A 17,240-nucleotide genomic window follows, 5' to 3' on the forward strand; every position below is an offset into this window, starting at 1 on the left:
TGGGTCATGAGAGACTATGGACTCTGTAAAACAATCTGAGGGGTTTGAAGTGGCGGGGGGGTGGGAGGTTGGGGTACCAGGTGGTGGGTATTATAGAGGGCACGAATTGCATAGAGCACAGGGTGTGGTGAAAAAATAATGAATAATGTTTTTCTGAAAATAAATAAATTAATTAACAAAAACACAACAATAACCATTCGGGTGCACATGCCCCTTCGGAGCACCACTTTTGTATCTTCAGGATGTATACCCAGTAGTGCAATCGCTGGGTCATAGGGTAGTTCTATTTTCAGTTTTTTGAGGAACCTCCACACTGTTTTCTAGAGCGGTTGTACTAGCTTGCATTCCCCCAAACAGTGTAGGAGGGTTCCTTTCTCTCTGCATCCTCGCCAGCATCTGTCATTTCTTGACTTGTTAATTTTAGCCATTCGGACTGGTGTGAGGTGGTATCTCATTGTGGTTTTGATTTGTATTTCCCTGATGCTGAATGATGTGGAGCACCTTTTCATGTGTCTGTTGGCCATCTGCATGTTTTCTTTGCAGAAATGTCGGTTCATGTCCTCTGCCCATTCCTTGATTGGATTATTTGTTTTTTGGGTGTTGAGTTTGCTAAGCTCTTTATTAATTTTGGATACTAGCCCTTTATCTGATATGTCATTTGCAAATATCTTTTGTTGTCTTTCTTTGCTGTGAAAAGGATTTTAATCTTGATGAAATCCCTATAGTTCATTTTTGCCCTTGCTTCTGTTGTCTTTGGCAATGTTCCTAGGAAGAAGTTGCTATGGTTGAGGTCAAAGAGGTTGCTGCCTGTGTTCTCCTCAAGGGTTTTGATGGATTCCTTTCTCACATTGAGGTCCTTCATCCATTTTGAGTCTATTTTCATGTGTGGTATAAGGAAATAGTCCAATTTCATTTTTCTGCATGTGGCTGTCCAATTTTCCCAACACCATTTATTGAAGAGGCTGTCTTTTTTCCATTGGACATTCCTTCCTGCTTTGTCAAAGATTAGTTGACCATAGAGTTGAGGGTCTATTTCTGGGCTCTCTATTCTGTTCCATTGACTTATGTGTTTGTTTTTGTGCCAGTACCATGCTGTCTTGATGATGACAGCTTTGTAATAGAGCTTGAAGTCTGAAATAGTGATGCCACCAAACTTTGGCTTTCTTTTTCAATATTCCTTTGGCTATCCGAGGTCTTTTCTGGTTCCATATAAATTTTAGAGTTGTTTGTTCTATTTCTTTGAAAAAAAAAAGGATGGAATTTTGATAGAGATTGCATTGAATGTGTAGATTGCTTTAGGTAGAATAGTCATTTTCACAATATTTGTTCTTCCAACCCATGAGCATGGAACATTTTTCCATTTCTGTGTGTCTTTCTCCATTTATTTCATGAATACTTTATAGTACTCTGAGTATAGATTCTTTGTCTCTTTGGTTATGTTTATTCCAAGGTATCTTATGGTTTTGGGTGTAATTGTAAATGGGACTGACTCCTTAATGTCTCTTTCTTCTGTCTTGTTGTTAGTGTAAAGAAATGCAACTGATTTCTATGCATTGATTTTATATCCTGACACTTTACTGAATTACTGTACCAGTTCTAGCCGTTTTGGAGTGGAGCCTTCTGGGTTTTCCACATATAGTATCATATCATCTGCAAAGCGTGAGAGATTGACTTCTTCTTTGACGATTTGGATGCCTTTAATTTCTTTTTGTTGTCTGATTGCTGAGGCTAGGACTTCTAGTACTATGTTGAATAGCAGTGGTGATAACGGACACCCTTGTCGTGTTCCTGACCTTAGCAGAAAAGCTTTTGGTTTTTCTCCATTGAGAATGATATTTGCAGTGGTTTTTTTCATAGATGGCTTTGAAAATATTGAGGTATATACCCTCTATCCCTACACTTTGAAGAGTTTTGACCAGGAAGGAATGCTGCACTTTGTCAAATGCTTTTTCAGCATCTATTAGAGTATCATATGGTTCTTATTCTTTCTTTTATTAATGCGTTGTTTCACATTGATTGATTTGTGGATGTTGAACCAACCTTGCTGCCCTGGGATAAATCCCACTTGGTCGTGGTGAATAATCCTTTAATGTACTGTTGGATCCTATTGGCCAGTATTTTGGTGTGAATTTTCACATCTGTGTTCATCAAGGATATTGGTCTGTAATTCTCTTCTTTGATGGGATCCTTGTCTGATTTTGGGATCAAGGTAATGCTGGCCTCATAAAATGAGTTTGGAAGTTTTCCTTCCATTTCTATTTTTTGGAACAGTTTCAGGAGAATAGGAATTAATTCTTCTTTAAATGTTTGGTACAAATCCCCCGGGTAGCCTTCTGGCCCTGAACTTTTATTTGTTTGGAGATTTTTGATGACTGTTTCAATCTCCTTACTGGTTATGGGTCTGTTCAGGTTTTCTATTTCTTCCTGGTTCAGTTGCAGTAGTTTATACGTCTCTAGAAATGTATCCGTTTCTTCCAGATTGTCGAATTTGTTGGTGTAGAGTTGCTCATAGTACGTTCTCATAACTCTTTGTATTTCTTTAGTGTTGGTTGTGATCTCTCCTCTTTCATTCATGATTTTATTTATTTGGGTCCTTTCTCTTTTCTTTTTGATAAGTCTGGCCAGGGGTTTATCAATTTTATTAATTCTTTCAAAGAACCAGCTCCTAGTTTCGTTGATTTGTTCTATTGTTTTTTTAGTTTCTATTTCATTGATTTCTGCTCTGATCTTTATGATATCTTCTCCTGCTGGGTTTAGGCTTTCTTTGTTGTTCTTTCTCCAGCCCCTTTAGGTGTAGGTTGGGTTGTGTATTTTGAGACCTTTCTTGTTTCTTGAGAAAGGCTTGTACCACTATATATTTTCCTCTCAGGACTGCCTTTGTTGTGTCCCACAGATTTTCAACCGTTGTGTTTTCATTATCATTTGTTTCCATGAATATTTTCAATTCTTCTTTAATTTCTTGGTTGATCCATTCATTTTTTAGAAAGATGCTCTTTAGTTTACATGTATTTGGGTTCTTTCCAAATTTACTCTTATGATTGAGTTCTAGCTTCAGAGCATTATGGTCTGAAAAAATGTGGGGAATGATTACAATCTTTTGATACTGGTTGAGACCTGATTTATGACCCAGGATGTGGTCTATTCTGGAGAATGTTCCATGTGCACTAGAGAAGAATGTATATTCTGTTGCTTAGGGATGGAATGTTCTGAATATATATGTGATGTCCATCTGGTCCAGTGTGTCATTTAAGGCCTTTATTTCCTTGTTGATCTTTTGCTTGGATGATCTGTCCATTTCAGTGAGGGGAGTGTTAAAGTCCCCTATATTATTGTATTATTGTCGATGTATTTCTTTGATTTTGTTATTATTTGGCTTATATAGTTGGCTACTCTCATGTTAGGGGCATAGATATTTAAAATTGTTAGATCTTCTTGTTGGACAGACCCTTTGAGTATGATATAGTGTCCTTCCTCATCTCTTATTATAGTCTTTGGCTTAAAATCTAATTGATCTGATATAAGGATTGCCACTCCTGCTTTCTTCTGATGTCCCTTAGCATGGTACATTGTTTTCCACGCCCTCACTTTAAATCTGGAGGTGTCTTTGGGTCTAAAATGAGTTTCTTGTAGGCAGCATATTGATGTTTTTTTTTTAAATCCATTATGATACCCCGTGTCTTTTGATTGGGGCATTTAGCCCCTTAACATTCAGGGTAACTATTGAGAGGTATGAATTTAGTGCCATTGTATTGTTTGTAAGGTGACTGCTACTGTATATTGTCTCTGTTTCTTTCTGATCTACTACTTTTAGGGTCTCTCTTTTCTTAGAGCACCCCTTTCTATATTTCCTGTAAAGCTGGCTTGGTGTTTGCAAATTCTTTCAGTTTTTGTTTGTCCTGGAAGCTTTTTATCTCTCCTTCTATTTTCAATGATAGTCTAGCTGGATATAGTATTCTTGGCTGCATGTTTTTCTCGTTTAGTGCTCTGAATATATCATGCCAGTTTTTTCCAGCCTGCCAGGTCTCTGTGGATAGTTCTGCTGCCAATCTAATATTTTTACCCTTTTATGTTACAGACTTCTTTTCCTGGGCTGCTTTCAGGATTTCTCTTTGTCGCTAAGAGCTGTGAATTTTACTATCAGGTGATGAGGTGTGGACCCATTTTTATTGATTTTGAGGGGCGTTCTTAGCATTTCCTGGATTTTGTTCTTTGTTCCCTTTGCCATATTAGGGAAATTATCTACAATAATTCTCTCCAATATACCTTCTGCTCCCCTCTCTCTTTTTTCTTTTTCTGGAATCCCAATTATTCTAATGTTGTGTCGTCTTATGGTGTCACTTATCTCTCGAATTCTCTCCTGGTGGTCTAGTATTTGTTTGTCTCTCTTTTGCTCAGCTTCTTTATTCTCCGTCATTTGGTCTTTTATATCACTAATTCTTTCTTCTGCCTCATTTAGCCTAGCAGTAAGAGCCTCCATTTTTGATTGCACCTCATTAATAGTTTTTTTTTTTTAATTTCAACTTGGTTAGATTTTAGTTCTTTTATTTCTCCAGAAAGGGCTTTTATCTCTCTGGAAAGGGTTTCTCTAATATCTTTGATGACTTTTTTGAGCCCGGCTAGAACCTTGAGAATCATCATTCTAAACTCGAGATCTGTCATATTACCAGTGTCCATATTGATTAGGTCCCCAGCCTTCGGTATTGCCTCTTGTTTTTTTTTTTGTTTTTTGTTTTTTTTTTTTTGTTTTTTTTTTTTTGTTTTTTTTTTGTGGTGAGTTTTTCCGCCTTGTCATTTTGTCCAGATAATATTTGCTTTCTCCTGCTCTGGAATTACGCTGTTCTCCTTAGTGAGAGAAGTTGGTCTTGGCTGGGTTTCTTGTTGATCTTCTGTGGGAGTGGCCTGTTGTAGTGATTCTCAAGTGTCTTTGCCCCAGGTGGAATTGCACTGCTAAGTAATCTGTTCAGGTTTGCTTTTGGGAGCTTTTGTTCCCTGAGTGCTTTTTGTAGAGTTCTGGAGGATGGGAATGAAGATGGCGGCCTCCCAAATCTCCAGCCCGGAGTAGCCGAGAGCTTGGGGTCCCGCTCCTCAGTGTGCCCTCAGAGGAAAACGCCCAACTGCCCCTTCCTCCCTGGCCTCTGGTTGCTAATGGAGGAAAGCTCTCAATTGGTCAAAAAAGCGCCTGGTCGCTTCCATCTCTGTGGCTTCCGGCTGCACTTTGAGGTCACCCAGCCTGCGACCTGTTCAAGGTAAACCTGAGTTGAGAGCTCACTCCTTGGCTTTGTCGCTGTAGCCGGCTTCCCCGCTCTACTATCTGCAAGCTCTGTGACACTCAGACACCCCCAGTACTTCTGTGACCCTGCGGGACCTGGGGTTATGCTGACCCTGCATTGGCTTCCCTGCGGTTTTGCCTCTGGAGCGATGTCCTTCCATGGAGCAGACTTTTAAAAAGTTAAAAGTCCTGATTTTAATCTTAGAGGAGAACATAGGCAGTAATCTCTTCGATATCAGCCACAGCAACTTCTTTCAAGATATGTCTCCAAAGGCAAAGGAAACAAAAGCGAAAATAAACTTTTGGGACTTCATCAAAATCAAAAGCTTCTGCACAGCAAAGGAAACAGTCAGAAAAACAAAGAGGCAACTCATGGAATGGGAGAAGATATTTGCAAATGACAGTACAGACAAAAGGTTGATATCCAGGATCTATAATGAACTCCTCAAACTCAACACACACGAAACAAGCAAACATATCAAAAAATGGGCAGAAGATATGAACAGACACTTCTCCAATGAAGACATACAAATGGCTATCAGAGATATGAAAAAATGTTCATCATCATTAGCCCTCAGGGAGATTCAAATTAAAACCACATTGAGATATCACCTTACACCAGTTAGAATGGCCAAAATTAACAAGACAGGAAACAACATGTGTTGGAGAGGATGTGGAGAAAGGGAAGCCCTCTTCCACTGTTGGTGGGAATGCAAGTTGGTGCAGCCTCTTTGGAGAACAGTGTGGAGATTCCTCAAGAAATTAAAAATAGAGCTTCCCTATGACCTTGCAATTGCACTCCTGGGTATTTACCCCAAAGATACAGATGTCGTGAAAAGAAGGGCCATCTGTACCCCAATGTTTATAGCAGCAATGGCCACAGTTGTCAAACTATGGAAAGAACCAATATGCCCTTCAACGGACAAATGGATAAGGAAGATGTGGTCCATATACACTATGGAGTATTATGCCTCCATCAGAAAGGATGAATACCCAACTTTTTATCAACATGGACAGGACTGCAAGAGATGATGCTGAGTGAAATAAGTCAAGCAGAGAGAGTCAATTATCATATGGTTTCACTTATTTGTGGAGCATATCAAATAGCATGGAGGACAAGGGGTGTTAGAGAGGAGAAGGGAGTTGGGGGAAATTGGAAGGGGAGGTGAATCATGAGAAACTATGGACTCTGAAAAACAATCTGAGGGGTTTGAAGTGGCGGGGGGGTTGGAGGTTGGGGTACCAGGTTGTGGGTATTATAGAGGGCACGGATTGCATGGAGCACTGGTTGTACTCAAAAATACAAATTAAGCCCACACATATTCTCCGCATACTAAAATTCACTTTTCAGGGGCTCACTGCAATTCAAAGGCAGATAGATTGGCTTTGATTTCTGAGACACATTAACATAACCTCAGATCTGATATAACTTTGGACTGGTGGGCCCATGAAATATCAGTCCACAGAGAAGCCACTGCCCTGTGGTCCTGAGAAGAAGGAAAGGGACTCTCCTCCTGAGCCCTGAATAATGTAGTGACTGATTCATGTACAACATGTGGGAAAATGTGCCACTGTCTATACAGTTGAGCAGACTCATTTCCCTGGGAACTCTCCATTAGCCAATGAAAAATATATTTTATGGGATCACTAACTCGCTACTTACTATTTTTTGACCATGGTGGACACTTACAAGGAATAGTACTCATCCATCTCTCTAGATATGCTATCATTGAAGCAATAACATAATCATCAATAAGACACTTCTTATACCCTTCAGAGTTCTAGACATCATTGATAATGACCACAGCATTTACTTTACTTCTCAAATACACAATGCTGGGTTTTGAAAAGGCATTCAGTAATACTCCCCACCTTTTCCTCCCCACCCCCTTTACCAGCCTCATGGTGTGGGACTTAGAGAGTGCAGTAGAGGTTTTCTTTAAGAAACCTTGTTAACATTTCCTTAGCTAAGGAAATGTTGAAAAACAAAAATAAAACTGGGGGCATCACGTTACCTGATTTCAAGCTTTATTACAAAGCTGTGATCACCAAGACAGCATGGTACTGGCATAAAAACAGACACATAGACCAGTGGAACAGAGTAGAGAGCCCAGATATGGACCCTCAACTCTATGGGCAAATAATCTTCAACAAAACAGGAAAAAACATACAGTGGATAAAAGACAGTCTCTTCAATAAATGGTGCTTGGAAAACTGGACAGCTATAAGTAGAAGAATGAAACTTGACCATTCTCTTATACTGTACACAAAGATAAACTCAAAATGGATAAAAGACCCCAACGTGAGACAGGAATCCATCAGAATCCTAGAGGAGAACATAGACAGTAATCTCTTCGATATCAGCCACAGCAACTTCTTTCAAGATATGTCTCCAAAGGCAAAGGAAACAAAAGCGAAAATATACTTTTGGGACCTCATCAAAATCAAAAGCTTCTGCACAGCAAAGGAAACAGTCAAGAAAACAAAGAGGCAACCCACGGAATGGGAGAAGATATTTGCAAATGACAGTACAGACAAAAGGTTGATATCCAGGATCTATAATGAACTCCTCAAACTCAACACACACCAAACAGACAATCATATAAAAAAAAGGGAAGAAGATATGAACAGACACTTCTCCATGAAGACATACAAATGGCTATCAGACACATGAAAACATGTCATCATCACTAGCCCTCAGGGAGATTCAAATTAAAACCACATTGAGATATCACCATACACAAGTTAGAATGGCCAAAATTAAGAAGACAGGAAACAACATGTGTTGGAGGGGGTGTGGAGAAAGGGGAACCCTCTTCCACTGTTGGTGGGAATGCAAGTTGGTGCAGCCTCTTTGGAGAACAGTGTGGAAATTCCTCAAGAAATTAAAAGTAGAACTTCCCTATGACCCTGCCATTGCACTCCTGGGTATTTACCCCAAAGATACAGATGTAGTGAAAAGAAGGGCCATCTGTACCCCAATGTTTAGCAGCAATGGCCTCAGTTGCTAAACTATGGAAAGAACCAAGATGCCCTTCAATGGATGAATGGATAAGGAAGATGTGGTCCATATACACTATGGAGTATTATGCCTCCATCAGAAAGGATGAATACCCAACTTTTGTATCAACATGGATGGGACTGGAAGAGATGATGCTGAGTGAAATAAGTCAAGCAGAGAGAGTAAATTATTATATGGTTTCACTTATTTGTGGAGCATAACAAATAGCACGGAGGACATGGGGAGTTAGAGAGGAGAAGGGAGGTGGGGTAAATTGGAAGGGGAGGTGAATCATGAGAGACTATGGACTCTGAAAAACAATCTGAGGGGTTTGAAGTGGCAGGGGAGGTGGGAGGTTGGAGTACCAGGTGGTGGGTATTAGGGAGGGCATGGAATGTATGGAGCACTGGGTGTGGTGCAAAATAATGAATACTGTTATGCTGAAAATAAATTAATTAATTTTCAAAATTAAAAAAAATCCTTGTTAAAATTACAGAATAGTGCATGATCTGCTCACTGACTCTCACTCTCACCAGCAACCTTAGTTATGCTCAACTTCTTATACTTAGACCCCCTTGCTTTGTCCTGATCATCGGGCTTACTAGCGTCTTATAAACAGAAACCTCTCCATACAAGATATTCTGTCATGTTAGGCTTTTGGTTTCATTGTTATGTACCCCACTTGTATCCCATTCCCAGGCCTTCCGCCTAAGATAATCTGTATTCTGTGTACCTTTTACATCAATATTTTATTTTGGGCAACAAGATTTCCCTCAGTCTCAACACCAACATACTCTTCCTGCTAAGTGCTCACTTTGCTCAGGATCCTGGGAGTGACAGGCATTACCTTAGGTACATGCAAGGTTCCTGCTGAAACTTACATTATTAATGCCAGCTGGGAAATATCTAAGATACCTTTTTTTTTAGTTTAAACTCAATTAGCCCACATATAGTACCTCATTTGTTTTTGATGTAGTGTTCAATGATTCATTAATTGCATATAACACCAGGTGACATCAGATCACTTGTACTCCTTAATGCCCATTAACTCCTCCCTTATGTAACCCTTAGTTTCTTTCTCAGAGTCAAGAATCTATCACGTTTTGTCTCCCTGTCTGATTTTTTCTTTCATTTTTCCCTCTCTTTCCCTATGGTTCTCTGTGCTTTTCCTTATGTTCCACATATGAGTGAGACCATATGATTGTTGTCTTTCTCTGATTGACTTGTTCACTTAGTATAATACTCAAGTTCCATCCATGTTGACACAAATGGTAGATATCCATCTTTCTGATAGCTGAGTAATATTCTATTCTGTAAATGGACCATGTCTTCTCTGGATATTGCTGCTGTGAACATTGGGGTACAGATGGTCTTTCTTTTCACTACATCTGTATCTTTTGGGTAAATACCTAGTAGTGCACTTGCTGGGTCATAGGTTAGCTCTATATCTAACTGCTTGAGGAACCTACATGCTGTTTTGCAGGGTGGCTGTAGCAACTTACATTCCAACCAGCAGTGTAAGAGGATTCCCCTTCTCTACATTCTTGCCAACATTGGTTGTTCCCAGTCTTGTTAATTTTAGCCATTCTAACTGGTATCAGGTGGCATGTCATTCTGGTTTTGATTTGTATTTCCCTGGTGGCAATAAATGTGGAGGATTTTTTCATGTGTTAGTAGGCCATTTGTATGTCTTCTTTGGAGAAGTGTCTGTTCAGGTCTTCTGCCCATTTCTTGACTGGATTCTTTGCTTTTTGGGTGTTGAGTTTGATAGGAATCACAGTGCCTGACTTCAAGCTATATTACAAAGCTATGATCAACAAGACAGGATGGTACTGGCACAAAAACAGACACATAGACCAATGGAAGAGAATAGAGAGCACAAAAATGGACCCTCAACTCTACAGTCAACTAACCTTCAACAAAGCAGGAAAGAAGATTCAATGGAAAGATGATAGTCTCTTCAATAAATGGTGCTGGGAAAATTAGACCACCACATACAGAATAATGAAACCAGACCATTCTTTTACACTACACACAAAGATAAACTCAAAATGGTTGAAAGACCTCAATATGAGACAGGAATCCATCAAAATCCTAGAGAAGATCACAGGCACTTACCTCTTTGTCCTCGGCCACAGCAACTTCTTGCAAGACATGTCTCTAAAGGCAAGAGATATAAAGGCAAAAATGAGCTGTTGGGACTTCATCAAGATAAAAAGCTTCTGCATAGCAAAGGAAACAGCCAACAAAACTGAAAGGTAACCTACAGAATGGGAGAAGAAGATATTTGCCAATGATGTGACAGATAAAGGGCTGGTATCCAAGATCTGAGACTGGTGGTGGGTATTAAGGGGGGAATGTTTTGCATGGATCACTGGGTGTTGTACATAAACAATGAATCTTGGAACACTGCATCAAAAAATAATAAGGTATTTTATGGTGACTAACATAACACAATAAAAAAAATAAAAAAAACAATTTAAGATAATTTCTAAACATGTGCAACAGCATTGTTCTGCATTGTATGAATTTACCATTAAAATTATTTAATCACTTTACTATTGATAGAAATTTAGTTTCTTTTCCATTTCAGGGTAATTTTGTACATGCTGCCATGAGCATTTTTGTACATACATGTTACAGCGTATGTAGAGAGGTTTGTTCTGGAAATATATTCAGGTTATTTAGGACTGCATTTAAAAATTTGCATACATTTTAATATTTGCTGGTTTTATTTTTCATATTGATTTCTGGTTTAATTATATGGTAGACAGAAAATAAATCCATATTTCCAATCTTTTGAAATTTCTTCAGATTTGTATTTTGGTTCTGTGATTATGAAAATGTCCTGTTTGTTTTCTTGTTTTTTATTTCTTTGTTCTTGGAAAGAAAGTAGACCAATGGAAGAGAATAGAGAGCACAAAAATGGACCCTCAACTCTACAGTCAACAATCAATATTATTGATTTCATGGCTAAAAAATCCCAACATGATATTACATTTAACTATCTTTATATGTTTACTGACTTTTATTTTGTTAATTTTGAGGCCTAGTTGTTATATGCACAAAAAATTATCAAAGTCTATAGTTACTTAGTAATTTTACCTTCCTCTCAGTCAGTAAAGGGAATGTAGGGCTTTATCTCCATTTTGTGTATCTTAATTAGCATATTTTAATTTTATATCTTTATGCTCTATGTTTTCTTAAAACCCCATACTATATGTCTATTACTGATTTTGTAGATATTCACTTAGATTAGCCTGCATATTTACATTTTTACTTGTTATCCATTCTTTCTTTTATATAATTTCTACCATTTTAGTCCCTATTACAGAGAAATACCTCAGAGAGATCCTGTATATCTTTTACTAGTTTCCCATTATAGTAGTGTCTTACAAAACCATAGTATAACCAGGATATTGCCATTTAAATCCATTGATCTTTTTAAACTTGTTATAGCCTGGTTCTTCTCATGGCAAATATTTTTTTTATATGTGAAAATCTCTTTATTTCATTACTTACTTTTAATATAAATCTTTTTTAAAATTTAACAAACATAAAAAAGTATACACACAAAAGAATTACATAGATTGAGTAAATATCACACAAACCAGCATCCCCAAATTTAATTGTTATGTGTCTTGGTGTGCATTTCTTTGGCTTTATTCTATTTGAAATCTGCTCAACTACTTGAATCTGCAGGTTCATGTGTTTATTCTGAATTTGGGAAGTTTTCAGTAATTGTTTCTTGGAATCCTCTCAGCTCTACTCTCTTCTTTCATTCTGGGACTCTAGTTTTACCAATATTAGCATTTTTCTAATTGTCCCCGGGATGACTGAGGCATTCCTCATTTAAAAAAAAATATATTTAGCCTCTGTTATTCCAGCTGAGTAAATTCTACTGGTCTGTTTTAAATTTACTGACTCTGTCTTCAGTCATCTTTATTAATGAGGTCATCTAATGAGTTTTTAAAATTACTGTTGTTGTATTTTTAAGTTCTATAATCTCCTTTCCTTTTTATAACTTTCTTTGTGAGATTTTCTATTTTTTTTTCATTTATTTAAAGAGAAGTGACAATTGTATTGAAGCATTTTTATGATGGTTCCTTTAAAGTCTTTGTGAGATAATCTCAAAATTTGATTCATCTCAATGTTGGCATCTATTGATTGTGTTTTCTCATTGAAGTTTTGGTATTTCTGGTTCTCTGTGTGATCAGAATTTTTTTTACTGTTTTCTTGACATTTTGGATACTTTATTATAATATTCTGAATTCTATGTAATATATGCTTTTTTTAGCAGCCAGTCTCTTTGTTGAGGTATAGCTCAAGGCCAAGTGAGTGCATCGTTTCAGTCTCTTGCTCATCAGCTGTCCTGGCAAAAGTGGAGCACTCTATCCCTGCTACTGAAAGTAGGGCACTGATTCACACTGTTTTTTTTTTTTTTTTTTTTTTTTTTTTTTGCCTTTAAGTGGGAGTGTACACTCAGCAGGGAAGGGAAGCAGAGATCTAACTCATCTGACTTTGTTGTTGCAGCGTTGGGCTTCCCAGTACCCTACTTTTTGCTTGCCAGGGAAAATTGGTGAGTGGGGGCCAATTGGCCCTCCTGACTCCACTTTATACCACATCGTGATGACAGGTAGAGGTGGAGGGTCAGCTCTCCACTAGGCCCTGCTCACACAGGGAAGGGGAAATGGAATACACACTACCTCTACCTCATACAGCATCATTCTGTCTTGTTAATGCCAGGTGGGACTGGAGGGTCGGCTCTCCACTGCCCCACTTATACTGCAGGGGACCAGGGTGTTGACTAGCCCTATTTTGCACAGCCTCATTCAGTTTTGTTGCTCCTAGGTAGATGTGGATATTTAATTTCCCATCAGACCCCATGACAGTAAGGGTGGAAGAAAGTAGGATGTAGCTCCAAATAACAGCACCTTCATGTGGAAGTGGAGGCCAGCTCACCACTGGATCCTTCTGGTCCTACCCTGCAGGGGGAATTGAAGCATTGACTATTTCCACTGGATGAGAATGAAAGATCAGTTCCCCACTCAGCTCACTGATTGCACCCTGGTTGGCAGATCAGAGAGTGAGCTGCTTTCATGGATCAGGGAATGGAAGATCTGCTCTCCTCTTGGCCCTTGCCATATCCAGTTTATAAAGGTAAGTCTTAACATCTACAAAGCTCTTGTTGGATGCTTGTCAAGGCAGAGTGCTAGAAAATTCCCAACTTCAATCAATGATGCCAAGCATGCCTATCCTAGAATAATTTGCCAAAAATGTTTCTTGGCTTTTACTGTGCATAAAAATGGTCTCTCTTATACTCAGCACAAGTTGAACATGTTTCCACAATTTGCCATATCAAATGTTGCATTGTTTAATATACACCTGAGATTTTTTTTTTCTGCCAGAAATACATCCTTTACTAATGCTTATAATCTGGGCCTTCAAGGTGGCAAAGTATTTATTTTTTGTCTGAAAAATATTTATTTTGCTTTGATTTCTTTGCTTATTTATTTATTTATTTTCAGCATAACAGTATCATTATTTTTTCACCACACCCAGTGCTCCATGCAATCTGTGCCCTCTATAATACCCACCACCTGGTACCCCGACCTCCCACCTCCCGGCCACTTCAAACCCCTCAGATTGTTTTTCAGAGTCCATAGTCTCTCATGATTCACCTCCCCTTCCAATTTACCCCAATCCCCTTCTCTCTAACTCCCCTTGTCCTCCATGCTTTTTGTTATGCTCCACAAATAAGTGAAACCATATGATAATTGACTCTCTCTGCTTGACCTATTTCACTCAGCATCATCTCTTCCAGTCCCGTCCATGTTGATACAAAAGTTGGATATTCATCCTTTTTGATGGAGGCATAATACTCCATAGTGTATATGGACCACATCTTCCTTATCCATTCATCCGTTGAAGGGCATCTTGGTTCTTTCCACAGTTTGGCGACTGTGGCCATTGCTGCTATAAACATTGGGGTACAGATGGCCCTTCTTTTCACTACATCTGTATCTTTGGGGTAAATACCCAGGAGTGAAATGGCAGGGTCATAGGGAAGTTCTATTTTTAATTTCTTGAGGAATCTCCACACTGTTCTCCAAAGAGCCTGCACAACTTGCATTCCCACCAACAGTGGAAGAGGGTTCCCCTCTCTCCACATCCTCTCCAACACATGTTGTTTCCTGTCTTGCTAATTTTGGCCATTCTAACTGGTGTAAGGTGATATCTCAATATGGTTTTAATTTGAATTTCCCTGATGGCTAGTGATGATGCTTTTAAATAAACTTTTAAATTTAATTATAACATATATAAGAAAAATGCTGAAAATGTAATTATTGAAAACTGAACTTATTTGTATAATTGCCACTAGATAAACAGAATTGACTAATACCCTGAAGGTTTCCCATCTCCTTAAACAAATAATTATGCTCTCTGTCTTACCCAAAGGTAATCCATATCCCCACTTTTAATACCATTGATTAATCTTTCCTAAGCACTTTACAAATGAAATCTTATGTATTCTCTTGTGTTTGGTTTCACTCAATATTATATTCATCAGATTAATATATGTTTCTGCATGTGGCATTATGGTGTTTATTTTCATTGTACAGAGTACTTCATTGTATGGGTATACTTCATTCATATGTGTATTAACCATTTGGATGTTCTTTTTTGAGAAGAACTGTTCAAATGTCCTGACAGTTGTTTTAGAGTCATCTATCTTCTTAGTGATTTGTAAGCATTTAAAATATATTCTATGAGACCTTTTTAAATTGTATATTTTGTATATATTTTTTTATATATATTCTCCCACTCTCTGGGTTGCTTTCTATTCTCTAATGTTTCTTGATGAGTGAACTTGAAAAGTTGTAAATTGATGTAATTGTAAAGTAGTCCAACTTACCAGTCTTTTCTTTAATAATTTGTGCTTTTTATTTTCAGTTTGAAAAATATTTTTTATCCTAAGATCATGGAGATACTTTCTTAGTTCTCATCTAGAAGATTTTCTATTTTTTCCCACATTTTTTACATTCAAGGTTATTTATTAAGGAGACTGCATTGAAATGTTATAATAAGTTAATTATCATACTCACTTTTCCAGATATATAGTCATCAATATCAAAACAGCAGGTGTGTATGTACTTGACAAGAAGCACATTCAGTCTGTACACAGAACTTCAGATATTATTTCTTTTTTTTAAACTTTATTGAAGTATAATTGATATATAAAAAACTGCATGTATTTAATGTATACAATTTAATGTGTTTGGACATAGGCATATACTCATGAGACTATCACCACAATCAAGGTAGAAAACTTAATCCATCACATCCAAAAGTTTCCTTATACCGCTTTAGGTTTTTAAACAATGTGGTAAGTGCTTAATTAATAGGAAACCTACCCTCTTAATAATTTTTAAAGTGCATAATACAGTATTGATAACTATAAGCATTATAAAGCTATAATGCTATAGCTTTATTATAATGCTATAATAAGCTAAAGCTTATTCATGTGCATAAATGAAAATTCATACCCATATACAACTCCCTTTTCCCCGTCCCCTAGATCCTGATAAGCCCCATTCTATTCTCTACTTCTATGAGTTTGGTTTTTTATTTACCTCACATAAATGAGATTACATAGTGTTTTTTCTTCTGTGACTGGCTTATTTTATTTAGGGTAATATCCTCCAGGTTCATCCATGTCATCCCATATGGCAAGTTTTCCTCCTCTTCCTCCCCCTCTATTGGTTTCAGGAACAGAATTCAGTGGTTCATCATTTATAACATCCAGTGCTCTTGATAAATTCTCTCCTAAAACCCATCATCCATCTAGCCAATCTCTCACCCACCTTCTTCCATCAACCCGCAGTTTGTTATCTATTTTTAAGAGTCATTTATGACTTGTTTCTTTTTCTCCTTTCTGTGCCTTTCTCATATGTTCATCTGTTTTATTTATTAAATTCCACATAAGAGTGAAATCATATGGTATTTGTCTTTTTCTGACAGCCTTATTTCACTTAGTGTAATATACTCTAGTTTCATCCATGTCATTGCAAAACGTTAGAATTCATTCTCTCTGATGGCTGAGTAATAATATTTCATTGTATATATATGTATATACACATCTTCTTCATTCATTCATCAGTGGGTGGACACTTGGGCTCTTTCCATAATTCGACTATTGTTGATAATGCTGCTATAAACATCAGGGTCCATGTGTCCCTTTGAATCAGTATCCTTTGGGTAAATACCTAGTAGTGCAATTGCTGGATCATAGGATAGTTCTATTTTTAACTTTATGAAGAACCTCCACAGTTTCCAGTTTCCATTACCACCAGCAGTGTAAGAGTATTCCCCTTTCTCTGCACTCTCACCAACATCTGTTGTCTCCTGTGTTATTAATTTTAGCCATTCTGACAGGTGTGATGTGGTTTCTCATCATGGTTTTTATTTGTATTTCCTTGATGATGAGTGATATTGACCATCTTTTCATGTGTTTGTTAGCAATGTGTAGTGCCTTCTTTGGAAAAATATCTAACCATGTCTTCTGCCCATTTCTTAACTGGATTATTGATTTTTTGGTTGTTAAGTTTTTTTTTTTAAAGATTTTTAAAAAAATTAATTAATTTATTTAAATTTTTTATTTTTTTATAAACATATATTTTTTTAAAAATTTATTTATTAGTTAGAGAGAGAGAGAGAGCACGAGAGAGTGCACAGGCAGACAGAATGGTAGGCAGAGGCAGAGGGAGAAGCAGGCTCCACGCTGAGCAAGGAGACTGATGTGGGACTTGATCCCAGGATGCTGGGATCATGACCTGAGCTGAAGGCAGCTGCTTAACCAACTGAGCCACCCCAAGATAAGTTCTTTATAGATCTTGGATACTAACCCTGTATCATATGTCATTTGCATATATCTTCTCCCATTCTGTAGGATGCTTTTTAGTTTTGTTG

This window comes from Mustela lutreola, chromosome 8 (assembly GCF_030435805.1).
Source record: "Mustela lutreola isolate mMusLut2 chromosome 8, mMusLut2.pri, whole genome shotgun sequence".
NCBI classification, from domain to species: domain Eukaryota; kingdom Metazoa; phylum Chordata; class Mammalia; order Carnivora; family Mustelidae; genus Mustela; species Mustela lutreola.